Below are 27454 nucleotides of genomic sequence, written 5' to 3' on the forward strand. Positions count from 1 at the left end.
TTGGGGGGTCCCTGGTCCTGATGGCACAGGGGAGGGGCTCTGTGAGCCTGTGGCCCACCACACAGTTTACCCATCTATCTGGAGAATGAAGAATCTTGGGGCAGAACACTTGAGGCTGCCTGTGTCCCTGCTCCCCACGGGAGGTGTGAACTAGCAGCGTCTGCATCTGCTCCCGTGGCGGCCTTGCTCTGGGTCCTCAAGCTACTCACCCTCCTGTCTGTTCCACTGATAGAGCAGTTCCTCATGTTCTGATGTTTCCTTCACAGCCATGTGACTTTATTCTTGATCTGTTCCCTGTTCCTCCTCTTGTGCTGTACAAGTACAAGATAGTACAAACCGAGGTACTATTTCTTCCAGGACAAGATACCACTCCTCACACCACTGTAAGAGTTATTTTACTTATTTTGTGGTCATCTGTAGACAGTGCAGGTTGGCTCAGGCTCCGTGCGTTAGCCTGAGTGACCCATGTTTGCCCCAAGAACTTCCTCCCCGTGCTCGTGGGTTCTGGGGATCTAGATAGTGGGAGATGCATGGATGTCGAGTCTGAGACAGCAGAGCCATTGTAAAAGATAGTAGCCCAACTATCACACCCAGGAGAATTAATCAGGAGAAGTGGGGGGAGACATGATGACTAAATGTAATAAGGTATTCAGATGGGATCCTGAGACAGAAAAAGGAAATTAAGTAAAAATTAAGGAAAAAAAAAAGTATGGACCTTAGTTAATAATAAGAAATCAATATTGGTTCATTAATTGTGACAAATGTGACATACCAATGTAAGAAGTTCATCAGAGGGAAAACTAGGTTTGGAATATATAGGAACACTTTACATTGTCTTTAAAATTTTTCTGTAAATCTAAAATGATTCTAAAGTTAAAGCTTTATTAAATCCTCCAAAAGTATATTGTCTCCACCTCCACGAGAGCACTCAGTTCTGACCTGGCCAGACCATTTTAAAAGAATAGTGTCATCCAATATGCCCTCTTTGAAGGGTAGTTATCAGATATCACCTGTATCATCAGTGCAGCCTGGAAGAGTTCCATTTACCTGTGTATAAAAGATAGACTTTTAAAGTCCTGGCTGAGTGGACAGGAAGATGAGAGCATTGGAGCAGAAGTACACATTCTGGTCTTAGGCTGAGTGAGGCCTTCCAGGGCAATGAGTGACAATGAGTGAGCCTGTGGTAGCCCTGGGCCATGTCCCAGTGGCCTTTAGGGAAGGACCAGCCCACGAAGACATCATCTCAGGGGGTCGAGGTAAGTTTTGCATCCAGGGCAGAGCTAAAAGTCAGGAGCTGAAAGTGTAGCCACATCCATGATCTGCTTGATCATTATGACCTCTGACACCATGAGCCATCCCTTCCTGAAACGTCTCTCCTTGGGAGCTATACCTGTTTCTTCTTTCTCCTGTGACTTCCTCTCTTCTTAGCTGTGTGACTTGTCTCTTCTTCCTCCACCCATTAGAAAATGTTGCTGTGCACTCGGGTTCTGTATTTGATATTCTCGCATCACTCTGAAACTCTCTTGGGTATCCATCCAGTTTCCTCACTGTCACTGCCACCGCTCGTGACTCCTGAATCTGTGTTCTGGTCGGGAGCGCATCCTTGTGCTCCAGCTGCATGCGGTCAATGCAGGGTTTCCAGGGGAGGGACGGACACCTGAGACTCAGTGTGTTCTAAGCCCTGTATTGATTTGCCTCTTCCCTCAGCTAGAATCACAGACCCTCCTCTTTCCAAATGATGGTTTCATGCAGAGTTTTTATTTTTTCTTATTTTTAAACTTTTATTATTATTATTATTTTGGCCACACTGAGTGGCTTGCAGGATCTTAGTTCCCTGACCAGGGATTGAACCTGGGGTCCGGTAGTGAGAGCACTGAGTCCTAACCACTGGACCGCCAGGGAATTCCCACATGCAGAGTTTTTAATTAAGATAAAAAAGATAGATATTGAGCAGTTTGGGAGGAAGTAAAACACCCCCCCCACACACACACATAGAATTATGGTTGGTGGCAGTGTAGGAATTACCCAATCAATACACTATCAAAGCTTGTTTACACGAACTTTTTATACAATACAAGGGGACACAAAATATACATTTAAGGAAATTACAGGTGAAAGCATAATACATTTCCCAGCTCCTTCCAGCTCCCTTAGTCTCTCTCCTTTCTGGTTCTCAGCCTCAACATAGGGGCCACTCTTCCTGGTCACCTTATTTTGTCTTCAGGCCGGGCTGAGTCCTTTGAAGTCTCCTAAGTAGATGGAAAAATTGGCTTTTCTTGTCTCCATCCTCCCCGTGCAGCTAGGTTCTGTCCTTGCTCTCTGTGATGACACCCTCCTGGCCTTGCCCTTCATCCGATCCAGCAGGCTGATGAGCCTAGAGCCTCCCATGTGACCCGAGTCCTGAGTCCTTAGCCTGGAGGCCATGGCACTCCTCTCTTCGCCCCCTGGCTGCTCGCAGAAACTGCCTTGCGTCAGAGTACAGGCCAGCAAACACCTCCATGAAATCATAAGAAAGACCAAAATTCTGCAGTGGCCCAAGGGCCATTTCTTTTCAAAATTTAAAATCTTTATGGATCCAGAAATGGACTGAGGGGTTTAGAGGTGGAATGAGAATCCACATAATAAGATTTATGTTCAAAAGTGGTGTCAGGGCTTCCCTGGTGGCGCAGTGGTTGAGAGTCCACCTGCCGATGCAGGGGATGCGGGTTTGTGCCCCGGTGTCACACCCTCTCATGACAGTGAGAGGCCCACGTACCGCAAAAAAAAAAAAGTGGTGTCAAATTGTCTAATTTCAGCACTCTATTGCTTACAGTGTTAAAGTCCTGACACCAGAGGCTCAGGGAGATGTACTGATGAAGATACTTGGATGGATAATACTGGCTATTTCCCTTGGTACATTAATGCACAGTTGGTTTTTGAGACATCCAACAATGATGAGAAGTGTGCCCGTAAGCAGTTCTGGGCTCAGCTCTGGCACTCACATCTTAATTAGGTGGGTTTTGACTCATCATTATTTAGTTGCCCATTTTTCCTTAACACAGTGCTTTAGTTGTTTTATGCAATTAGAAGGAGGAAGCTTGCAAAAGTCATCACATTACAGAAGAGATATGACAGAAAAAATCATTAACTCCATCTTACTGTACGAATCCCAGCAGTAGTTAGGGACTTACGTAAATAGCACAGCTTAAATTATTTAGCTGACAATCCCTAGCAACAATACCAGCACTTGATTCTTCATAAAAGCAAAAGTGATTAGTTGCTATATAACCTCATCGTCGGAAAAATGTATTTCCCATTATAACATTTGTCATGATTTCCTTGGGAATGGACAAATTAAAAACAGAATTTTGACACGTCAAATTGTCCTGCAGCACGAAAGCCAAAATGAGTGTCTCTTCCACTAGAGGCCTGGGGTCCATGCTGCCTTGGGGAATTTTTTGCCTGGGTGGCAGGCAGTGTGGAAGAAGTTGGGCAGAACCTAATTTTCAGCAAGTTCTTATTTTTTCACAATCTTGATGAGTTCTAGGAATAATGCTGCAGAAGCTACTTCTTTCAGGAGAAGAGTGGTTCTAGAAAGATGATTGAGGTTCACGCGGGAGATCTGGGCGAATTTTAAAACTTCCCCTTTGGCAAACAGTTTAACTTAAACAGTTAGCAGACTCCTTAGGTGTGTGAGGATGTGGGCCAGATGCCAGATGCCAAGGTAGTGAGACACTGCTTCTGGCCTCAAAAGCTTCTTTCTAAACCCTGGACCATCAGCCATTGATGTTTCCAATTCTCCCGAGCACTTAGTTACCTGCTAGAAGGTAGGCGTGGTCATGTCCCTTTCTTTGACCTATAGGAACTCTTGTGTGATTCCTTCACTTCCCTGTCCCCTTCCCAACAAGTGACAAGGAGTTTTCTCTTTAACTGCACCCAATCTAGCCCATCCTGACTATTACAGAAAGTAAGATTTCCTACCACACCTGATGGTGGACAATCAATGAGATGGCAGATGCAAAGGCACTGTGGTTGGCACATAGTAGGCCTTGGTAAAGGGTATTTTTCTTCCCCCCTTTCCCTTTAAAAGTCTGATGAAAAATGTGAATTCTTATTCCTCAAAAGAAAGCTGATTCCATGTACATTTTTACTACAGCAATGTCTAGAAATGTTTACGTAAGTGATTTCTTCATTTGGGGGTTGGGTAATGGCAGGTATGATTTTACAATTACAATGTGTGATAAAATTGGCTCATTGTCTCCCAATATTTATTCTCTTCTTCTCCCTTAGTAATATCTGAGTGGGCACATTGTGCCTTAAGCTAAAAGACATTTGCCAGCTCCCTTGCAGCTGTGAAAAACTATGTGACTACTGGATAATGAGATGTTAAAAGGAAGTGTTGTGTGGGATTTCTGTGAAGGCTCCTTTTAAGGGAGGGAGTACCCATGTCATTTCCTTTACTCGATGCTGCTGCCTGGGATGTAGATGCAGTGGCTGTCTAGCAGCCCACTTGGACCATGAGGACAGGGGTCCCACACTAGGGATGGTGGAGAGTGAGGCAAAAGGCACTTGCGTCCTTGGTCACTTACTAGAGGACCATACAGGTCATGAGCTCTCTGTTTCTGCATTTGTTCTAGATGAAAGAAAAATAAATTTCTAATTTGCTCAAGCCACTCTTTTTTTTTTTTTTTGCCTGCGCCTCGTGGCTTGCGGGATCTTAGCTCTCTGACCAGGGATTGAACCCGGGCCCAGCAGTGAAAGCACTGAGTCTTAACCACTAGACCTCCAGGGAATTCTAAGCCTCTGTATTTTAAATTTAAAAATTTTTTTAATTTATTTTTAATTCTGGTAAAAAAAAACACAAATTCACCATCTTAACAATTTTTAAGTGTACAGTTCAGTAATGTTAACTATATTTACACAAACTATTGTTGTTTTACATTTTTTGTTTATATAAAGTCAAACCTAATCCCAACAAACACAGTAGAGTGCTTCCCTGGTGGCACAGTGGTTGGGAGTCTGCCTGCCAATGCAGGGGTCACGGGTTTGAGCCCTGGTCTTGGAAGATCCCACATGCCGTGGAGCAACTAAGCCCGTGTGCCACAACTACTGTAGAGCACAGGCTCTAGGCGTGTGGGCTTCAGTAGTTGTGGCTCGCAGGCTCTAGAGCGCAGGCTCAGTAGTTGTGGTTTGTGGGCTCTAGAGCGCAGGCTCAGTAGCTGTGGCGCATGGGCTTAGTTGCTTCGCGGCATGTGGGATCTTCCTGTACCAGGGCTCGAACCCGTGTCCCCTGCATTGGCAGGTGGATTCGTAACCACTGTGCCACCAGGGAATGTTTTGTCCTGTTTTGTTTTGTTTTGCTTTTTTGCTGTTGTTTTTGGCTGCACCAAGCGGCACGTGGGATCTTAGTTCCCCAACTAGGGATCAAACTTGTGCCCCCTGCCGTGGAAGCATGGAGTCTTAACTACTGGACCCCCAGGGAATTCCCAAGTGAACCCAATCTTTAAAAAACAAACAAAAAAAACCTTTGGAAAATTGGCAAACAAGTGCATGCTTAAACATTTTAAATTAAAATAGCATTATAAACTAAAATAAAACATTTAAATAAAAATAAACTCTTTAAAGTATCTTCCCTGTTTCCTTGCTTTTTTAGTTAACTGATGGTCTTACCCTAGTTTACCCAAAATTCAGAGCCTGTGGAAAAGGCTTATATGCTATTACTTTAATCGGGATACAACCCAAGCAGGATGAAGAAAAGGAGAGTAAGTCCAGGAAGGAGAGAGAGCTAGTATGAAAATGCCCAACTGAGCCAGCCTGCACTTGGAATCAAGTGGGACTGATTTCTTATAGGACAGTTTTCCGAGAAACTACTCTTCAGGACAGTATGTCTGGATTAAGGAGGGAGAAGAATTTACTTGTCTCCCATCTCCCATTGGTTAACAGTTTGCTCCACAGGGTGTTAATTGTGTTAATTCTTTTACACTCCCATTTGGGCACGCATGGGCACCAGGGCCGGCTTCCTGGGCTCGTGACCAGTGAAGTCATAACAGAGCTCAGAAGGGGGCCCACTCTGGAGGTTTAATGCTCTGTAGTCACTGCCTGGAAAGTCTTAATAATTTTATTTCTGAATTTGTGTTTTGTAAGTGAAGTCTGAGGGACAATGCAGCCTGCGCTGAGGGACTTAGAGCTTCTGCTCATGGTGGGCTCTTCTTTTCCCTGCCTCTCTGAGATGGGTTCTCAGTGCCCAGCTTTGTGCCACTGAGTCATTGGCAGTGCCCTGGATACTTGAAAGGGTCTGCACTCACCTGGTGAGTACCTCTCTGCCTGAGGGAGTACAACATGAAGTAGCAGGTAAAATATACCTTGACAGGTCAAGAGAGAGACTGTGGAAGAAAGAAAAAAGCTTCTTTCCTGTTTTTGAACAAGCAACTTCACATTTTCATTTTGTACTGCGAATTCTGCAGCTGGCCCTGAGGGGCACTGAGTGGGTCTGTGTGTACCGTGCCTTGGTGTCAGTAGGGATGCCGCAGGGCAAAGGATGGGAGTGTGAACCATAGTGTGGAGCAAGGTGCTACTAGGTTTTCTCTGCCTGAAGTGGGTCAGAGGCCATATGGATGAGGTCACTACAATTGCAGCTATGTCTTGAACAACTGGCCAGAGGCCCTGTGGATGGTGAGACCATGAAGATCTGGACTGGCACATGAGAGGTGCTGAAACAGTTCTCCTCCTGCATTTCTCAAATCAGCTCCACCCTCCCACTGTATCTGGCTCTCACACTGTGATCTGTGGCCTTCATTTTTGTGACGTGAAGATGTTTCCATGTCTTCCCTGAGAAAGGAGGGACACGTTCAATAATTGACAACTTGATGGCCAGCCATAATTTCTGAAAAGATTTAAGGTAGCAGAGTTAGCAGAATGGTCTACAGTCCCTGATGCTGCAACCTGTCCCTTGGCTGTAATAGATATTCATCATCATTTCCCTCCACCACTCTACATCCCTCTCTCCCTTGGCCAGCACTTGGCTGGTCTGAGTTCCTTTGCTGGTAGACTGACCTAGACCTTCATCTTTGAGGGATCTGAATCCTTAGTTGCCTTAACTTGGTCAGGTACTGGTTGCTCAATTGTCCATCCATTGTTATCAAAGGGCAAGGAAGCACCAAGAGATACTACAGCAAGCCCCCTGGGTTTCAGACATATTCCCTCCTGACCCCATGTGTAGCATCAATGCTAGCTCATAATGGTAATTAGAAATAAATTCATGTATTTGCCTGTTGGTCTACTGGAATGAGGAGATGAAAGTGACCAAGTAGGAGTTGGGGCCTCGAGGTTAGTAGAACTCTTACTGTGTTCCCTGGTGGAAGTATCCTCACCCAGGATCAGGACTGCTAATGCATCAGAGCCTAGGGCTAAAGAAACGGGAAGCACAAATTCTGTGAGTGAGTCACTGGGAGTGATAGTGAGAAGGGTTAACCCTACCTCCACTCGTTGGTTCTTGGTCTTGGGTCTTCTAGCTGTTGGACACACAGAACCAGGTTCTGCCTGTTGATTCAGTACGTACAGCAAATCCTGGAATAGAGCATAATAATTCCAGCACCTTAAATGAGTCCTAACAGGCCGTTTCACTCACTACCAGCCTGAATGTTTCAGGGTGATGAGGCATAAGGCAGCGGAGTCTGGTTATGTGTCCCTTGTCACACTTCCTCTGCTGTAAAATTGATCCCTTGGACCGAGGCAGTATCATGTGTGATATTATGTTTTTAAAAGAGGCATTTGTAAACCTTAAATGGCGGTGCTGTTGGAGGCATTATGAAAAGGAAAGGCAAATCTCATCTAAAGCAGGTGTCAAATCTGGAAAGAACACCTACTTTTCCATGTAGGGTGGAAGGTGATATAAGTGTAATTCCTGAGCCATAGCACCATATCAATAGCTCAATGTCAGACTCTGCTCTTGGCAGTTTGGGCATTCAGCACTGGTAGTTGCTACATCAGTCTTAGTGAGGGCAATTCATGCTGTTTAGCCCATCCATAGCATGGTAGCACGAATGAAGACTATGGATATAGCATGGGTCTATTGCACAAGCACTGAGGTAGCCAAGAAAGAAAGGCTGGCTCATGTCCATAAGACATGTCATCCTGTCCATCTGGTTGGTGAGAGCCTTAACTGGGAAGAACACCCCCTGTGGGCATTAACGTGAGATTCAAAGATCTAAACACTTAGGGTCTACTTCCACAGATCCACCCACATACCTCCTCCCCAGACTGCCTTCTTTCTTCCTTCCCTCCTTCCTCCTTCCCCTCCTTCTCTTCTTTCCTTCCTTCCTGCATGCCTTTCTTTCTTTTTCATTGACGTATAGTTGATTTACAACGTTGTGTTACTTTCTGGCGTACACCAAAGTGATTCATATATATATATATACATACATATATACACACACACATATACATATAAGTATATTCTTTTTCAGATTCTTTTCCATTATAGGTTATTACAAGATATTGAATATAGTTCCCCGTGCTATGAGGTAGGACCTTGTTGTTTATCTGGACCTCCTTATTTCTGATATTCCAATCTTGTTCCTTTCAGGACTTGACCTTTAAGCCATTCTTTGAAACTGTTTAGGAATCTATGTATATCTGTAGTTCAGGCCACTTCGTATGGAGTGGATGACCAAGTATACTGCTCAGAGCTCTGCCTACAGGGAGAATTTGCCATCATCATCGCACATTAGACCCACTCCTGAGTAATGCAGCTGCAGTATTTATTTATTTTTTATATTTTTAATTTTATTTGTTTTATTTTATTTTTGTACCAATATACTGTTATTGACCCATCTATGAACCAGGCCTGAGTCTCTTCCTCTTCTGTTAATTGGTGTCAAGGAGTCCTCTATGAAGCTGTGGGAGTGCGTTGAGGAAGAGGTGTTAATGCAGTAGAGAGAGGTGTAGGGGAATCTGGACCACCTGTTCAGGTGGCTTACTCATACCTTCTGGACTTGCTCAGGCCCAATCCTGAATACACCATTTTCCATCATATGGTGGATTGCTGCACTTTCCTGACCTTATAGTCATTTGCATGGTCAATTCATGCAGCAAGATCAGTCAATCTCTACTAGGTCTCAGTGGTACCAGGAGCTGTTTTTTCAAATGGAAAATAGTTGTTGGCCACAGAAGGTCTGGCCTTGCTCCATAACCATCGTGTTTTGTGCTAACTCTCCCACTGAGGCTTTCCAGAGACTCTGCACAGTGTTCTTATCCACTGCAGATACTTCCAGCACCGCCAGAGCTGCTGAGCAGTACGATGGCAGAGCAGCTGCACCTCTGCTTGGACTCCTGCCTTCTGAACCCAATCCCAGGGAGAAGAGTGAGGGCAAAGGGGGAGTGATGCAGGAGAGGAGAGTGAGGGAACATGAGTGCGTGTTAGTCAATGGGCCACCACTTGGATTTAAAAATATCTGATTTCGGGCTTCCCTGGTGGCACAGTGGTTGAGAGTCCGCCTGCCGATGCAGGGGACGTGGGTTCGTGCCCCGGTCTGGGAAGATCCCACATGCCGCGGAGCGGCTGGGCCCGTGAGCCATGGCCACTGAGCCTGCGCATCCGGAGACTGTGCTCCGCAACGGGAGAGGCCACAGCAGTGAGAGGCCCGCGTACCGCAAATAAATAAATAAATAAAATAACTAACTAACTAAATAAAAATGTCTGATTTCTCACAAGGAAAATATTTTTTCTATTTCTTTAATTTGTTGTTATATCTATGGATGATGGATGTTCACTAAACCTATTGTGATAATCATTTCATTATGTATGTAAGTCAAACCATTATGCTGTACTCCTTAAACTTATACATCGCTGTTATGTCAATTACATCTCAATGAAACTGGAAGGACAAAAAAGAATGATTGATTTCTCAATCTTGTGAGGTCATTTCCTGGCTTTGATTTTTTTTTTTTTTTCAGAGCAGTCCATATGGAGGTGGAAGGGAGATGAATTTATCTGTCAGCTGCCATCTTGCCTTAGTCAAAGACTCACCCATGGGGCATTAATTGCCTCACATATGTGGGAGCTGAGGAAGTCTGCCTCAAAACGGAGGTCCTCAGGCAAAACCTGGAGGTTGGACATGAGAGATGTGGGATGTGGGCACAAAGGAAGGCAGCTGGGTCACTACCCTGCATAAAACTTCCTGTGTGCTCCATCCTATAATTAACATAAAGTCCAGTGATGTACCTGGTCTGGTTCCTGCTCACCTCTCTGACTTTATCTTACACCACTCACTCCCTCCACCACTGCATTCTAGCCACACTGGCTTTCTTTGTGTTTTTTGTTTTGTTTTGTTTTTTTGCGGTGCGCGGACCTCTCACTGTTGTGGCCTCTCCCGTTGCGGAGCACAGGCTCCGGACGCGCAGGCTCAGTGGCCATGGCTCACGGGACCAGCCGCTCCGCGGCATGTGGGATCCTCCCGGACCGGGGCACGAACCCGTGTCGCCTGCATCGGCAGGCGGACTCTCAACCACTGCGCCACCAGGGAAGCCCCTGGCTTTCTTTCTGTCCCAAGTTTTCAGGATTTTGCCCTTGCTGTTCCCTCTGCCCAGAGTGCTCGTCTCCCTGATCTATGCTGGCTAGTTCTTTTAAAGAGTTCACTCAATCCAGTGTAGCCCACCAATTTCTGTCCCACCACTCTACTTCTAATTCTGTTTTTGCTTGTGTATGATCTTTCCCTGGTCCTGCGCTAGGGTTTGAGCTCCATGAGAGCAGAGAACTTGTCATTCTTTTTCACTCTTGTATTTACTGCACCTGGACTAGTGCTTGGTGCAAAGTAGGCACTAAATAAATATTTCTTGAATGAATGCTTGGATAGTGATACTAGTAATGGAAGCATTTATGACTAAACCAAGACTTCCTCTTTATAAATACAAAATACCTAAGAGATATTTGTCAGATAATTTTTAAAAATGGTATCCTGTTTTCCCATTTGACTGAAGAAAAACATAGAGGCTGTTTCTAGAGGACTAAAAGTTGGGGCAGCTAACTGCCAGAAACTTCATGGCTAATTTCCTATTGACCATGCTGAAGTTCATTCATATGTGTATCATAGAGATGACCAGAGCCTCTAATAGGCAAAAAGAAAGCCTTCCAAGCCCTATCCTGTGCCAGTGAAGCTATTCTGTCATGTAGAAAGCACATAACATGAGACTTATTTTAGAACCTTTGTATTACTAGTATTGTCTGCAGTCTCCAGAGGAATCTTCACATCACTCTTTGGTGTTACATCTGGAATGGTCCTTGGAAATCATCTAGTTTAGTCTTCTCATTTTATAGATGAGGAAAGTAAGGTCCAGAGAGGGAAAGGGACTAGCCCAAGATCATTCTGTTAGTTAGAGGAAGAGCCAGGACCAGAATTCAGATCTCCTGACAAAGAGTTGAGGATTTTACAAGGTACTGTGACAAATTCTCCCTTATTCCTCTGCTTCCCTAAAACAAAAACAAAAACAAAAACAAAAAACTCAAAGGATTTGCCTTAAACAATGTGCTTGTGAGTCCTGATGGGATCACCATGGGTCTCTGGATCCTGGCAGTGGTGGTAATGATGAAGTGCTGATCTTCCTTTCTTATTTTGCTTGGAATATTTTTTGAATTATCATCAAACATTACCCATCAAGGGAAGTAATTGTGTTTTCATTTAGGGCTCCAGTGAGACCTACATAAAAAGTCACAGGAACATTTCCATTGCAACTAGGTAACAAACGGTCTATTGAAATTCACTAGAAATAAATTACTGTGGACATGTTTTCTCCCAGTGACAGTTTTCTCCTAAGGAATCAGTAGACATGCCTGTCTTTTCCCTTTTGCTTTACAGGTGAAGGTTTGCAGAATTTCAGAAACTTTATCCAGGTCTCAGAAAACCAGAACCATTTTTCTTTGTACTATGATGCTGTAGTTAAAATTTAGAACTATCAGGAAAGGACTCCAACTAATTTGGAAAATCTGGGGGGAAAAAAACCCCTGAATGTTTACCTCGGCTGAAAGCAATTTGAGTCTATAGTCCCTTTTCTGTAAGACTTCTTTCCCTGTCTTCCTGCCTTCAGAGATGGGAGGTAGGTAACATTTCCAATTTGCAGAGTTTTCTATCCACGTTTGTTTTCTCTAGATAATTCTCAGGATGATTATGAGGATTTAGTTGTTGCGGGGTGGTGCACACCTATGTGCAGTTTGAATAACTTAGTCCTGTGCATTTCTGGCTGAGCATGTGACCAAGAAGTTCTGGACCAGTGCTTTATGGTTGGAGCCCCTTGGTAAGCGTGCCCTTTCTAAACATTACGTGGGATGTGACCAGAGCAGCATGATGCTCTTTTGTTTTAAGGGTGGGTTTGAGGAACAACAGGACTTTGAGTTCATCCTTCCGGGTGGGGGGGTGGCGCAAAAGATTGAACTGAAACTACCGGCTGGAATTGCCCCTGTTTCTCCTCCCTCGTGCAAATCACTTTCACATTTGTTGCAGCTGGCCCTGCTCGGTCCCTGAAGAGGCAATTGCACAACTTGCTGCAGATCTCTTGTAGCCCTATCTTTGTGCCTCCGATCCCTCTTCGGTAAAATGTTCTCAGCGCACAAAAGCGGCGGCTGAAGGGAACAGCTCTGGGCACAGAGGGAGGAGGGAGCTGGCCAGCTGAAGCGGCGCTGCACCGTCTCCAGTGGAAACGGACGCTGCTAACCCTGCCTAGGAAACTAATGGAGCGTCCCTAAGAAACCCAAACTCCAGCTTGGCTCACCCCAGCTATCTCCCCCACCTCCAGACCCCCAGGTGAGACTAAATCCAACCAACCAACCCCGCGGCCGGCAGTCCAATCAGCCTGCCTGTAGAAGGCGGGCTTGCAGCATGCTTTCTCATCCTTGAATTCGACCTGAATCTTAGCATGTTTTGTTTTCTGCAAAGAAAGGCCGTCACCCCCGCTTTCCTTTGTTTTCCAGCAATTTCTTGTCTTGTAGTAACTTAAAACATTTCCTCTGGGGATGGGGTGAAAAAAACTGGATATAAGTGTTTATAGTGCAAAGTCCTCGGGCTTATTTAGTGTGTGAGACATCAGAGATGCCTGCTAACTAACCGGGTTACCCACACGAGGCTTCCAACTGCCTCCCGAGAACGATGGCCGAAAGGCAAGGGTACGAGTGTGATGCTGCCATTTGCGGGCATCCGTGTCAGCATTTATATTTAAATATATTTCCCTGTAAGAATTTTAATTGGAGATTTCGGCTCGAGGTGCTCCAATAAAACAGAGAAGGAGCCAAACCGAGTTAGTTCGCTTCATAACCAAGCTTTATTTCGAGGCTTTCTTTCCCCTGCGGTTCTTGCCCCGAAGCGATCTGTAAAGCGAACCCACTCTGATACAGTTTGAAAAGTGCATTTTGTACTTGGCTCTTTCTTTGATCGAATTAATCTGGGCTTTTTTGTAGTTCTAAATGAGGCCTATGGGCTGACAATGTAGCTGTTTAAAGGGGATTTTAGGGGATAATAATAGCCAATGCAAATAGTGCCATGAGAATGGCAACTTGCTTTTGCACTTTCAATCACATAATAACTGCAAAGAAAGCTTTTAAAATGAATTGAAATTTTGTGGCATGCCATCTGGGATTATTTGGGGAAACAGTTCTGAATACTTCAGTTGGGCGAAAGAATGGTGGTACGTCTGCTCTTAAGCTGACATGTTTCAGATGGCAACCTTATGCTAACTGGTGCAAAGTTGGCTAGCATTATTTTTTTTAATTTTATTATTTTCTTTCTTTCGGATTATCTGCAAAAATTCTCTTTGATTGCTGGTATTTGGGTCTGAAAAACTTTTCCATTGTTGAAGAGTTCAATTCAACCCCTTGCAGCTGCTGATCCCTTCATTGTTCCTCTCGTTATGTGTACGCGTCTCAGATGAATGTAGCCAAGCCTTTTAGTGCCTTAATGGGTGTCTACATAAAGGTCATTTTTTCTGCGGCACTTGTTTTAACAAAAGTTTATACACAAACAACAACCACAGCTAAAACATTCACATTAATCAATTTCCTCCTGATTGCAAAATGCAAAAACTGCCTTAGGCCAGAGCCCGGGCATGAAAAATGTTTTCTGTGTAAGATGTTTTCTGTGTATGATGTCATAAAGCAGAAAATAGTTTAAGCAGTTTCATCAAGGGCAAAAGCAGGACAAAACATCATTGTGGCAACACAGTTTCTGAGATCTCCCCTTCTGGTGTTTCTGTGTCTATGTAGTTATGTCAGGTTACTTCGAGGGCAGAGAGGCTCTTAGGATGGAGTGAGTTGAGGTTTTAGCTCTGCCTTTGATGTTCACCCTGGTTTGGAAGCTGTTCTCTGTGAACTTCTGGTGGGTGTCAGGTATTGCCTCTGTGGGAAAGTGTAGGTGTTAATCAGAATCTGGAGAAAACTGCATAAACTGTATCTATAGTTTGCAAAAAATAAATCATTTCCTTGCTGGTATAAAATTCCCCCCCCCCCCGTTATACAAAAGAAAAGATGACCACAGCCATCCCTTTCCACCTGCAAACCCCACAGAAGGCTGCTTTTAGGATGAAGTAAATGATGAAAATAACAGCCACCAGTCGTAAACGCTGGTAAGGATGCTGCCATGCTAACTAAACTGCTAGATGCGCAGACAGACAAGCAAGGGTTTCTAAGGGATCTTGGTGCTTATCTTTGGTGCTGTGAGGGGACTGCCCAGCACGGTGGACGTCATGTGGGAATTAGAGAACTCTGGCCACGTGGGGGAGGAAGCGAGGAGCCCCACCCACCCCGCCTCCCTGAGCAAACCCTGAAGTGTTTGCCTCAGCCTCTGCTGCCGTAATTCAGAGATGTGACCACATTCCTCAGTCCATCTCAGGATGATACCCAGTACCTGTTCATGGCTCTGCCTTCATCCAGATCCTTCAGGAAGTAAAAATAAACACACTATAGGGTGTCCATAGGTTATTCTCCTTTGCTGTATCGGTTTGCCTGCTCATTGATCTTTTTAGCTCAAGACTTACACTTGCGAAGTTAAGGATTCAAGTCCTTAGATTCTTTGGAGGTTTTATGAAGGTCAAAAAGCTCTGTGACTTGGTCTCTGGGTGTGGCTCCACTGCTCCCCCCAGCCTCATCTGAGGGTCTCTTCCCTTCCCCGTATACATCTCCTGGACTGAGGACCTTCCCAGTGGAGCCAGCTGGTTCTCTCAGCCATTTGGGTTAGATGGGTACTTCTCAAACTTTAAAGAGCATGTGAATGACCTGAAATATTGTTAAAATGCACATTCTGATTCTGTTGTTTTGGGATGGGGCCTGAAAATCAGCATTCCTGCTGATGCTGATGCTGCCAGGGGCTCGAGATTCTAACTTACCCAGAGATGAGATGTAGCTCTCACTGTCCGAGAGCCAAAGTATCTATCTGTAAAATGATGGTAATAAAAATGGCCATTGGGGGCTTCCCTGGTGGCGCAGTGGTTGAGAGTCCGCCTGCCGATGTAGGGGACACGGGTTCGTGCCCCGGTCCGGGAAGATCCCACATGCCACGGAGCGGCTGGGCCCGTGAACCATGGCCGCTGAGCCTGCGCGTCTGGAGCCTGTGCTCCGCAGCGGGAGAGGCCACAACAGTGAGAGGCCTGTGTACCGCAAAAAAAAAAGAAAAAATGGCCATTGATGCAATCTTGGATTTCTTGACTTTTCAACAATAGCTTTTGGGAGATTGGGAAGGGTTTGGGGACAGACTGGTTATAGGGAGGCTTATCTTGCAGTTTATCTTGTACCTCATTTGATTCTTTGGTTCCAAGTAGGAAAGACAAAGTAAGTGATATTTGGTCCCAATCTATGATCACTTCTATTTTAGTCACTCATTTTAAAAATTACCAAATATATATCAGATGCCTACTATATGCAGGCATCATGCTAGATGCTGTGGGTACAGTGCTGGCAAACAGATTCCATCCCTGTCCTCAAGTGGTTTATACTCTTAGAGTCTCCAGCAGGCAGCCTCAACCTTGGCTGCACACTGGAATCACCTGGGGAGTTTTTATAACTAATCGATGCCTGAGCCCCACTCCCAGAGAGTCACATTTAATTGGTTTGGGATGGGGCCTAGTCATCACTATTTTTGAAGAGCTCCTGAGGGGAATCTATTGTGCAGCCAGGACTGAGGACTCCTGGCCCAAAGGGTTGAACTAGATGAAGAAGGATGTGGGTGGGCATTGTGAGAATTGCTGCCTCAGTACAGACTCCAGAGTCAGGGGAGGACAGTGGGATGACCATGCAGGTGGAGCTCTCTTTCCCCGTTAGCCTGCCTTTCTAGAGCATCATGCTCATCGTAGTGAGAGAGGAAACGGCAAACGTACCATGTGTGCACATCACGACTTTGTAGCATCACAGCTACTTATGTGTCAATGACTTCACGTCCTGACTGTAAGTCATAGGATGTGGTGTCTCCCTGGCACTAGCCCTGCTACCATTCAGCCGAGGCTACTTTGGTCCAAAAGAGGGACAGAATTCCATTGGTTTTAGTTATGGTGACCAACTGTCCTGGTTTGTCTGGGACTGAGGGGATTCCCAGGATGCGGGACTTTCAAAGCTAAAACCAGGAAAGTCCCAGGCCACCCTGGACGTGTTGGTTACCATAGTTCTAGTGCAATGGCTCCTGCTGTGGGGTTCTCTAGCTTGACACAAAAAAGCATGATTCATAAAAGAAAAAATTGAGAAATTGGACCTCACCACATTGAAAACTTTTGCTTCTTGAAAGACTATGTGAAGAGGATGAAAAGGTAAGTACAGACTGGGAGAAAATATTTGCAAACCATATATCTGATAAAGGACTAGTATCTAGAATATATAAAGAATTTTTAGAGCGCAACAGTAAAGACTAAACAGTGCAACTAGGAAATGGGCAAAAGATATGAACAGGCATTTCACTAAAGAGGATATACAGATGGCAAATAAGCCCATGGAAAATGTTCAGTAGCCATTAGAGATATGCAAATTAAAACCACGATAAGATATTACTACATGCCTGTCAGAATGGCTACAATGAAAAATAATGACATTTCCAAATGCTGGTGAGGATGTAGATAAAATGGATCAGCCTTACACTGACAACGGGAATGTGAAATGTTCCAGCCACCCTGGAAGACAGTTTAGCAGCTTCTTATAAACCTAAACATGCAACTACCATACACCCAAGCAGTTGTACTCTTGGACATTTATCTCGGAGAAATGAAACTTTATCTTCACAGAAAAACCTGAAAGTGAATATTCATAACAGCTTTACTTGCAATAGCTAAAAATTGGAAACAACCTAGGTATCCTTCAACAAGTAAATGGTTAACCGATGATTGTATTTCAGTAGATAAAATCTTTTAAGACATGTTTGTGGGGAAAGAAAATAAAAGGAGTTCTTAGAGGTGAAAATGTTGGGAGCTACTTTTTCAGTGCTGACTAGGTCCGGATGTTTGATTTTGGGATGCTACATTCAGAGAGTAATTGGTCTGTGTGGTGTGATGCGGAGCTGGGTAAATAATGCATTCTCACAGAAAAAGAGGAAATGATGAAGTCCTCATTGCCCAGAGTCCAAGCAACTGGAAAATAAAAAAAGTAGAAAGACACAGAAGTGGTGAGTAAATATACTCATCTCAAGGATATTTAGTAAAAAAAAAAAAAAAAAAAAAGACTACTTCCAGGATATAGTTGAGGCAAGTTCAACTTTGTTATTCTTCTCTGTCTGCACCTCTACAGTATAGTAATAACTGATGTTCATAATAATGATTCTGAAATATTATTGGATCTTGAAGTGCTTTCTGAGTTACCAAAATTTGTTTTATAAATGTTATTATAGGTAGACTGTACAGTATCACAAATTTTCTGCAAGTTGGTAATACACGGATGGTCTCCTTATGGCGTCTCTTAGTTAACGTTGCGGATCCAGTGCGTGCTCTTCCCCATCCCCTAGATGTTTAGGAGTTGGAGGTACCTGGATAAAAGAGAACTCATGAGCTCTGCCTTAAATTAATAATAGAGGGGCTCATCTATTGGTTCAGATCATCAGTCAGGTTGGATTTTTGGGTTCAAGCGTCCAGAAGTGCCAAGCCAAGGGGCTCATTTTGGGTTGGTTGTGCTAACATGGCACTCTACTGCTACCCCACCTCTAGTCTCATAGAGACAATGACAGCTGACTCCTATGTAATGCTTCCCATGTACCACACACTATTCTAAGTATTTTACACATGTTAACTTATTAATTCTCCTTGCAACCCTACAAGATAGGTACTATTCCCGTCCCCATCTTACTGATGAGAAAACTGAGGCACAGAGAAGTTAAATTGCCCAAGGTCATACAGCTTAGCAGAACCAAAATTCCAACCCAGCTTATCTGGCTCTGGAGTCCATTGCCTTTCAGAAAAGCATGCAAATGCGTAGCCTTTATCCTTCTATTTGAATGCTAAATATTTTTATTTTAATATGTCCCAAATTTTCTAGAATTTGTTTTGGTTCCCTTTACTGAATCAATTTACCAATGAAGTGTCTATGTCACAAAGCCTGTGGCTCTACATGACATATTCCAGTTTGATGAAATGGTAAGTCACGAAGGTAGGATGCATTAACTGTGGAGCCTCACAGATGGCAAAGCAAGGTCAAGATGGAGTAATGTTATTCTAAATGTCATTGTGCATGTCAGCTGTTTTGATGAGGCCTGCGTAAGTTACTAGCTACTGGTACTATGGAATAATTTGTTGAATGGTATTCTTTTCATTTAGTCAAGATTGTGATTCAACATAATGTGTCATTTGTTTGTGTTCACGAGTTGCTCTTTCCTATGGGCACCTTCGAAGATGAAGGACAAGCTTCCTATAGAAACCCTAATAAGTTTTAAGGGATTATCTGAAGTATATCTGTTCTCTCCCTCCCCCAGGTTGTCAAATTACTACAGATGGGCTGACCTATGGACACCAGAATGTTTTTTATTTTATGGTGTATGTTCACAGGCTTGGAGGGATTCGGTTGGCTCTAGATTTAATCACAGGCTGCTGTTTCTTGGTGTAGTACGTATTCATTTAAAAATGAAATGAGACCTCATTATCTTACAACTAGGTCTAAGGGAGTTTGCTTGCAGGAGTTTGTTGTTGTCGTTGTTATTATTATTATTAGTAGTAGTATTGCCAAGACTCTTTTTTTTTTTTTTTACATCTTTATTGGAGTATAATTGCTTTACAATGGTGTGTTAGTTTCTGCTTTATAACAAAGTGAATCAGTTATACATATACATATGTTCCCATGTCTCTTCCCTCTTGCATCTCCCTCCCTCCCACCCTCCCTATCCCACCCCTCCAGGCGGTCACAAAGTACCGAGCTGATCTCCCTGGGCTATGCGGCTGCTTCCCACTAGCTATCTACCTTACGTTTGGTAGTGTATATATGTCCATGCCTCTCTCTCGCTTTGTCACAGCTTACCCTTCCCCCTCCCCGTGTCCTCAAGTCCATTCTCTAGTAGGCTGAGACTCTTTTTTAAGTATTATTTCTGTTTCTCTATTTTTTGAGAAAAATCAGTGGCTGTACTTACGTAAGTTATATGATTTCCCCCTTTTATTCACTCTGAACTTAGAATGCTGGGCTAGCTCAGTGGGGGAGCTAATGGCTGATAATTATCTCTTCGATAAATTACTGCTAGAAGAAAATGGAAGACACCTTGAGAGCTAGAAGTCAGTCTATTGAATAGTTAGTGGAGATATCCCTGTAATTTTGTCATTTTGCAAATGATGTCAATAATGTTTGCTTGGCAATCTAAGAAATAGCCTCTCAAGCATGTGGGCATCAAAATTAGTAGGAAAAAACCCCTGAGCCATCATCAAATTGTCTTCTCTTTGACTCAGAAATAAGGGGCAGCGAGAACAGCACCTGTCCCTGTGGCTTACCATAGACTTACCTCGTACATCATCAATTATGTGATCCGCCAGAGCAGTCTTAAGTATGATAAGAAAGTCACGCCCCAGCATCTAGCCAGATTATGGAAAGAAAATCTTTGTGTATTCAGAAACAACTGAACTATCATTGGATACTCTATTTTATCTGAGAAATCAGGCAACTGACAGAAGATGGGAAAAAACATTTAAGGACACATTGTTGTAATGGAAGTGTTTGTGCAGAATGACAAGAGGACTTCAACTTTTTCTTATTATTTTAAGCTCTGTGTCAAGTCAACTTAAGCTATTATTCTGTGTTTGTTACTATTTTTATGATATATACTACTTAAAGCTATTTTTCTATGTCTGTTACTATTTTTATGATATATACTATTTAAACTGTAATTCTATTAGGCATCTTAGAGATTTTAGAACTGGAAGGAGATTTGAGCTAATAATAGTTGCAATTACAGAGTGCTTCCTCCCTATCAAGGACCCCAATAAATGCTATGTATACTTTTTTCATTCTCTACAATCTAAGTTGGGTACAATTATGCCCACTTTACAGTGAGGATAAATGAGGCCTGGCAAGGTTAAATAACATGACCAAGGTTTAATTCCAGCTCTAAGAAGGTAGAGCTGGGATGAAAATAGTAACTGCACTGACCCTCCCGGACCAGGGGCACGAACCCGTGTCCCCTGCATCAGCAGGCGGACTCTCAACCACTGCGCCACCAGGGAAGCCCTCTAACGTATACTCTTAACACTTGGGTTCTAACTCCCTTGGGTGAATACCTGAGAAAACTGAGGTCAGGAGAAGTTAATTTACATAAAGTAACATCAACACATGGTCTATTTTCTGAATTAATTCAGTAGAGGAAAAAGGGGAAGGCCAGGGAGAAGCCCCTGGATCTCTGGAACAGAACTCTATCCCCTCCAGGTCTTAGACACCAACCAGTCCCCATCACTGGGAACTCCTTTGCTGATCAGAGCACAAAGCACTTCCTAGCAATAAGCACTTATAAAGGAATAACAGTTTATTGAGGTATAATTTATACTTTATAATATTCGCTCTTTAAAAGTATACAATTCAGTGATTTTTAATATATTCACAAAGTTGTACAAGCATCACCACTAACTAATTCCAAAATATTTTAATCACTCATCTACGGCCATACCACCCTGAATGTGCCCGATCTCATCAGAATATTTTAATCACTCCAAAAAGAAATCCCACACCTACTGGGAGTCACTCTCCATTTTTCGCTGCCTCAGCCCCTGGCAACCATTAATCTGCTTTCTGCCTCTGTGGATTTGCCTATGCTAGATATTTCATATAAATGGAATCATACAATATGTGACCTTTTGTTTCTGGCTTCTTTCATTTAGTATAATGTTTTCAAGTTTCATCCATGTTGTAGTATGAATCAGTTGCTTTTTATGGCTGATAATATTCCATTGTAATGAAAATACCACATTTTGCTTATCTATTCATTAATCATTAATGGACATTGGAGTTGTTTCTACTTTTTGGTTATTGTGAATAATGCTGCTATGAACATTCATGTACAAGTTTTTGTGTGGATGAATATTTTCAAATTTTTTGGATGTATGCTTTCAAACTTTTAGAAGTGGAATTGATGGGTCATGTGGTAACTCTAGGTTTAACTTTTTGAGCAACTGCCAAACTGGTCTCCAAAGTGACTATACCATTTTACATTCCATTTGCATGTTTGAGGGTTCCAATTTTTCCACATCCTTGCCAACACTTGTTATTGTCTATCTTTTTGATTGTAGCCGTCTTAGTAGGTATGAAGTAGTATCTCCTAGTGGCTTTGATTTGTATTTCCCTAATGACTAATGATGTTGAGCATCTTTTCATGGGCTTATTGGTCATCTGTATATCATCTTTTGAGAAATCTATTCATATCCTTTGCTCATTTTTAATTAGGTTGAGTGGTGAGAGTTCTTTATATATTCTGAATACTAGACCCTTATCAGATATATAATTTGCATTTATTTCTTCCATTTTGTCAATGGTCTTTTCTTTCTTGATGGTGTCCTCCAAAGCACAAAGTTTTTAATATTGATGAAGTCCAATTGACCTATTTTTCTCTTTTATCACATGTTCTTTTTGTGTCATATCTAAGAAACCATTGCCTAATCCAAGGTCACAAAGATTTACTCCTATGTTTCCTTCTAAGAGTTTTGTTGTTTTAGTTCTTATTAATCATAGTAAGAACTATAATCTTAGGTCTATAATCCATTGTGAGTTAATTTTTGTATTTGGTATGAGGTAATAAGCATATTTCTGTACAAATTTATGGGAGTTAATCAAGTTGGCACTTTGGTTACTGAACTAATGTGTACTAGAACAATAGAGTCAATTACTTGAAATTATGTTACTACATTAATCTGACTGGGAAGACATTAGAATTTTGGCTCCACATTTAAGATCGATTCTACCCCATCTTTTCTAACTTTAATTTTCTTAAAGCTAATAATAGTTAAATATTCTATGATTCTTTAATTCATATCTGTTAAGCCATTATAGTGGGGATGGGAAATAATTTTTTTTGAAGGGACTTTTGCTAACTCACAGGAAAAAATAGCAATTCATGAGCCACAGGAGTAAAATTAGCTTTAATTATTATTTTAAAGAAAGTCATAAGGTTAAGAAAAAGAGCCCATGAATCTAGTTCTCGCATTAGGAGCTGGCAATTGAAAGGACTATTTAAGCCCTTCAGTATTAAGTATTTAAGTGCCAACTGCTGAGGAAGAGAAAAAAGATAGATGGGACTGGAGGGAAGGATAAGGGAAAATGAAGACGGGAGAGAGATGAATAGTTAGGAAAGCCACACCCAGATGGCTGGTAGGACCTGGCAGTTCATTTGGGGTGTGAACAATGGGGACCGGGGGACTGTAGCAGAGGGGAGACCCGCTCAGATGAATGGCCTCAGTTACAAACATGTAAAACTTCCTGTGCTCTTAAAGATACAAAGGTAGGCAGAATAAAAGAGGAGAGAGAGACTGGCATAAACATAGGAATTGTTCACAGGAGTGAAGAGAAAACCAGGTTTCATAAGTAAGAAGCGTCTGGGAGACAGTGGTTAAGTCATTTAAAAGTGGGGGTGGGAGGGCTTCCCTGGTGGCGCAGTGGTTAAGAGCACGCCTGCCAATGCAGCGAACATGGGTTCGAGCCCTGGTCCGGGAAGATCCCACATGCCGTGGAACAAATAAGCCTGGGCACCACAACTACTGAGCCTGCGCTCTAGAGCCTGCGAGCCTCAACTACTGAGCCTGCGTGGCACACCTACCAAAGCCCGTGTGCCTAGAGCCCGTGCTCCGCAATGAGGAGCCACCACAATGAGAAGCCCACGCACTGCAGTGAAGAGTAGCCCCCGCTCACCGGAACTAGAGAAAGCCTGCTCACAGCAATGAAGACCCAACGAAGCCAAAGATAAATAAAATAAATAAATAAATTAAAAAAAAAGTTAAGTGTTAAAAAAAAAAGTGGGGGTGGGAGGGTTCCGTTTATACAATCCAAAGCATTTAACAAAAGGTATCTTATCTTGGTACCATTACCCTGGGTAGGATGACTTTAAGTTAAGGGCCAGAGTCAGCTTCACAGCTATGTCTTTTACCCTGGGAGGTCTCGCTCCTGCATCACAGCTAGACCACAGTGCAGAAGATGGAATTTCTTCTAGGGAGTTCATAGGCATCATTGTTGTATATTATTCTGCTTATTTAATATATTTCATGCAGCCTGAGCACACCAGGCACTTATTAGGATCAAATATAAATGACTGCTTTTTTATTTTTTGCTTTCAAGGAACTCACAGCTCTAACACCCGTCAGTACGCAAAAGATTCTAGGTCTTCAACACAGCATTAAACATGTAATATTACTACTGCAAGCTTGAATTCAGATTATAGACTTACTAGAATTCAGTTGTACTGAATTGACAGGAGCTACAGGCTCTGCAACTTGATAAAGGGGTTTGAAATGATTAAAACGAAATGTTAATAAATGGCCAACAATGGGAGACTACTCTATCAGTGTGTGACAAGCTTTAAATTTAAGAACATTACATTCGTTTGTATCAATTCCTTCAATAATGTTAATTTTCAAGAACATTAAATTCTGTCTAGTGTACTGAAGCTGGTAATTATAATGTATAAAAATAGCTGAATAACCAGGGTAGTGCCAATTACTCTGTCACTTATGAGTAATCAATTATTTTTGTGCAGCACAATATATATATAGTGCCTTCACACAGAGTGATAATGTACAGCACATAAATGAAAAATAATTTTTCAAAAGCGTGGTGAGGCACGCCTGAAAGCCTTAGCAGATTTCCTTGAGAGCTAGGTTATGTCTCTCCGAGGAGTGCTCAGTCAAATGGTTTGAAGAGATTTTGGTCCTGGGCTGGCTAATGTGTCAGCATCCCAGGGATCCTGGATACACAGCTTCCCCATGCTTTAGATGACCCACGATGATTGGCCGACCAAATGTCGGCTATTGAGTTTCTGTGTGATGAGTAGACTGTGTGATGGAATGGGTAAACTACAGTGGGGATGATGGTGTCTGTATTAGGAATAGTCATTGTACCTCCAGGATTTCCCTGTAACTTCCCAGCAGCCACGCTATGAAGATAGGAGATTCTTGTCTGAGGCTGGTCATCCCCGGTGCATCTTTTTTATCTATATTCTTTTTTTTTTAATTTGTTTGTTTTTCTTTATTTTATTTTTGGCTGCGTCTTCATTGCTGCATGCGGGCTTTCTCTAGTTGCAGCGAGCAGGGGCTACTCTTCCTTGTGGTGTGCAGGCTTCTCATTGTGGTGGCTTCTCTTGTTGTGGATCATGGGCTCTAGGCATGTGGGCTTCAGTAGTTGTGGCACGTGGGCTCAGTAGTTGTGGCTTACGGGCTCTAGAGCACAGGCTCAGTAGCTGTGGTGCATGGGCTTAGTTGCTCTGTGGCATGTGGAATCTTCCCAGACCAGAGCTCGAACCCGTGACCCTGCATTGGCAGGCAGATTCTTAACCAGGGAAGCCCTCACCTATATTCTGGTGTACTCACCAAACCCTTGACTTTTGGAAGCCCTCAGCAGGGAGCCTTTCAGATGTCTCAACACAGTCCCCTTCCTCAGTTACAGGCTCTTTAAGAAAGGAAGCTCAGGAAGAAACTGATACAATTCAGAAACAACAGGAGGACCACTTTATAGTGTTGTTGTTAGAATTAAGTAAGATGTTTATAGAGCATTTACTATGTGCCAAGCACTGGTTTAATAGACATTAAATTATTATTATTACTATTACTTGTTATGAATGATAATTATACACTGGACCTAATTGCTTATTTCATGCTCTAACAATCGATTTCCCCTTTATGGAAAACTATGTAGTCACAAAGGAGGTAATAGAGAGATACTTCTTTTTGTAAGTGCTGTGTTTCATTTTCGTTTTATGCATAATTTCCATTAAAACCCCTCAAATTGAAGTACACACACAAAAAGTTGGACCCAGAGGTGCCCTAGAGGATGCTAGGTAGAGGATTATACAAAGCAAATTATTGGATTCAGTGAGTGGTATTTATTTTTTGTGTTTTTTTTTTTTTTTTTTTTTTTTTTGCGGTACGAGAGCCTCTCACTGTTGTGGCCTCTCCCGTTGTGGAGCACAGGCTCCGGACGCGCAGGCTCAGCGGCCATGGCTCACGGGCCCAGCTGCTCCGCGGCATGTGGGATCTTCCCAGACCAGGGCACGAACCTGTGTCCCCTGCATCGGCAGGCGGACTCTCAACCACTGCACCACCAGGGAAGCCCCAGTGGGTGGTATTTATTGAACATTCACTAAGGAGCTCTAATAAAAGAGTGAACCTCTATTCTTCCCTGTGGGAGTGTGTACTATAGCACAGGGGAGGGGAAAGAGTGTATGTCAGATACAAAGGATTTATTGCAAATGCAAGCAGAGGTCTAGGACAAGGTACACAGAACAACGGGATAACTAATGTTGGGATAATCCGTCCTAGATGAAGCTAGACAAAAATTCGCAGAAGCTGAGCTATAAGCAACTTGAAAGGGGGCGTGGGTAGGAGGGAACGGGAGGGCCTGGGACGAGGGAATTGTCAGCATGAGGACTGGGACGAGGGCTCAAGTCAACCCTCTGTGAGTGTAAGTATGAGTGTGTGTGTGTTGGTGTAAGAGAGAGAGAGGCATTGGGTATTAAAAACCAGGAGAGGAGATTATGAGCTAGGGAGTAATTGGGAGGAAAGGCTCCTGGTTGTTTTTATTGCCCGGTAAGCACTGAGCAACATGATGGGGATCCATGACGTGAACAAGCAGAGCCAGACTCTGCCTTCATGGAGCTTACAATCTAGAGGGCACCCAGACATGACTAAAGGCACAGAGATCAGCTGAGAGTCACCTGCAGTAATCTGATTGAACTAGGCGGTGTCAGAGGGCACTTTAGGCACTGTAAAAGATAAGCCCAGAATTCCCAGTGGCTTGACACAATAATAGTTTGTTTCACACTGGGTCACAGCCCAATAGGTCTCTTCCTGGAAGACAGCTTTCCAAGTGCTCATTCAGAGACCTAGGCTCCTCTGTCTCGTGGCCCCATTACCCTCTGAGACCTAAGAGCCTACTCCATTCAGCTGGCGGATGGGGAAAGAGCCTTGGGAATGTACATCTGCTTCGTAAGTACTAAGTGGCACAAGTAACATCAGCTTACATTCCACGGGCAAGAACTAATCATATGCCTTCTTCCGCAGCCCAGATGCTAGGGGCTTAGGAAGTAATTTCTGTCTGGACAGCTCCTCCCCTGTGACAATTGCACACTACAGAGGAGGAGCTCAGATCTTGGGTTGTCAGACAGTGGTCTCTGCTACAGTTGGGTTGGTGAGACATGAATGAAATAGAGAGTAACCCAGGGGCTGGAATCCACAGGGCAGTTAATTAAGCTTCTGTGATGGATTGGATAGGATATCTGAGGGGAAGGTGGGAGTTCTGGATGACTCCCAGGTTTTTGACTTGGACAAAAAAGTCAACGGTCTTTACATGTACAGAGATGAGAAACAGAGGAGAGGGAGGCAGGTTGTTGGGGGGAGAAAGGAAAGAACAGAAATTTGATTTTGGATACGTAGAGTTTCAGGTACCTGGTGATATCCAAGTGAAGGTGACCAATTATGGATTCTGAAGTTTAGGGGAGATATCTAGGCTGGAGAAGGGGATGTCTTTAGAACGTAGAACGTAGATGGTGGTTGGTGTTATGGAAGAGGTTGAGCATTCTACTGTCTTTGTCCAAGTGAGAGGCAGTGGGGTCGGGGATCAGGGCCCCTGCTGTGGGGATGGATAGGGAATGTTGTAGGGGAGAAGAGGCAGGAGCCAAGCCACAGCACCACATCCAAAATTGCAATTAAAAGGCCGGAAGGATAGCACTGCATTTGATAGAAATGGGGGAATTGGAAAGGAGTGGTGATTCAGAAGCGGGGTGATTCATTAAATTAAATTTAATGCTTTAATCCATAGCATTAAAGAAGGGACGTTGCAAGTAATCCCTCTTATTCTAAGTCATTG

At 43.3% G+C, this 27454-nt stretch overlaps 1 long non-coding RNA gene across 2 annotated transcripts in view; it reads left to right on the forward strand.

Moving 5' to 3' along the window:
- The first annotated feature begins 9484 nt into the window (after window positions 1-9484).
- The window catches only part of LOC117199768 (uncharacterized), a 96850-nt gene continuing 78880 nt past the window's right edge, over window positions 9485-27454 (forward strand). The window contains exons 1-2 of one of the 2 annotated variants that reach the window (XR_007479065.1): window positions 9485-12267; window positions 12474-17652. This is a non-coding gene — a long non-coding RNA (uncharacterized LOC117199768). Of the gene's footprint in view, window positions 12268-12473; window positions 17653-27454 lie in introns of those variants that run through there. The other variant, XR_004481100.2, reaches the window with a different exon arrangement.

Source organism: Orcinus orca, chromosome 9, assembly GCF_937001465.1.
Source record: "Orcinus orca chromosome 9, mOrcOrc1.1, whole genome shotgun sequence".
NCBI classification, from domain to species: domain Eukaryota; kingdom Metazoa; phylum Chordata; class Mammalia; order Artiodactyla; family Delphinidae; genus Orcinus; species Orcinus orca.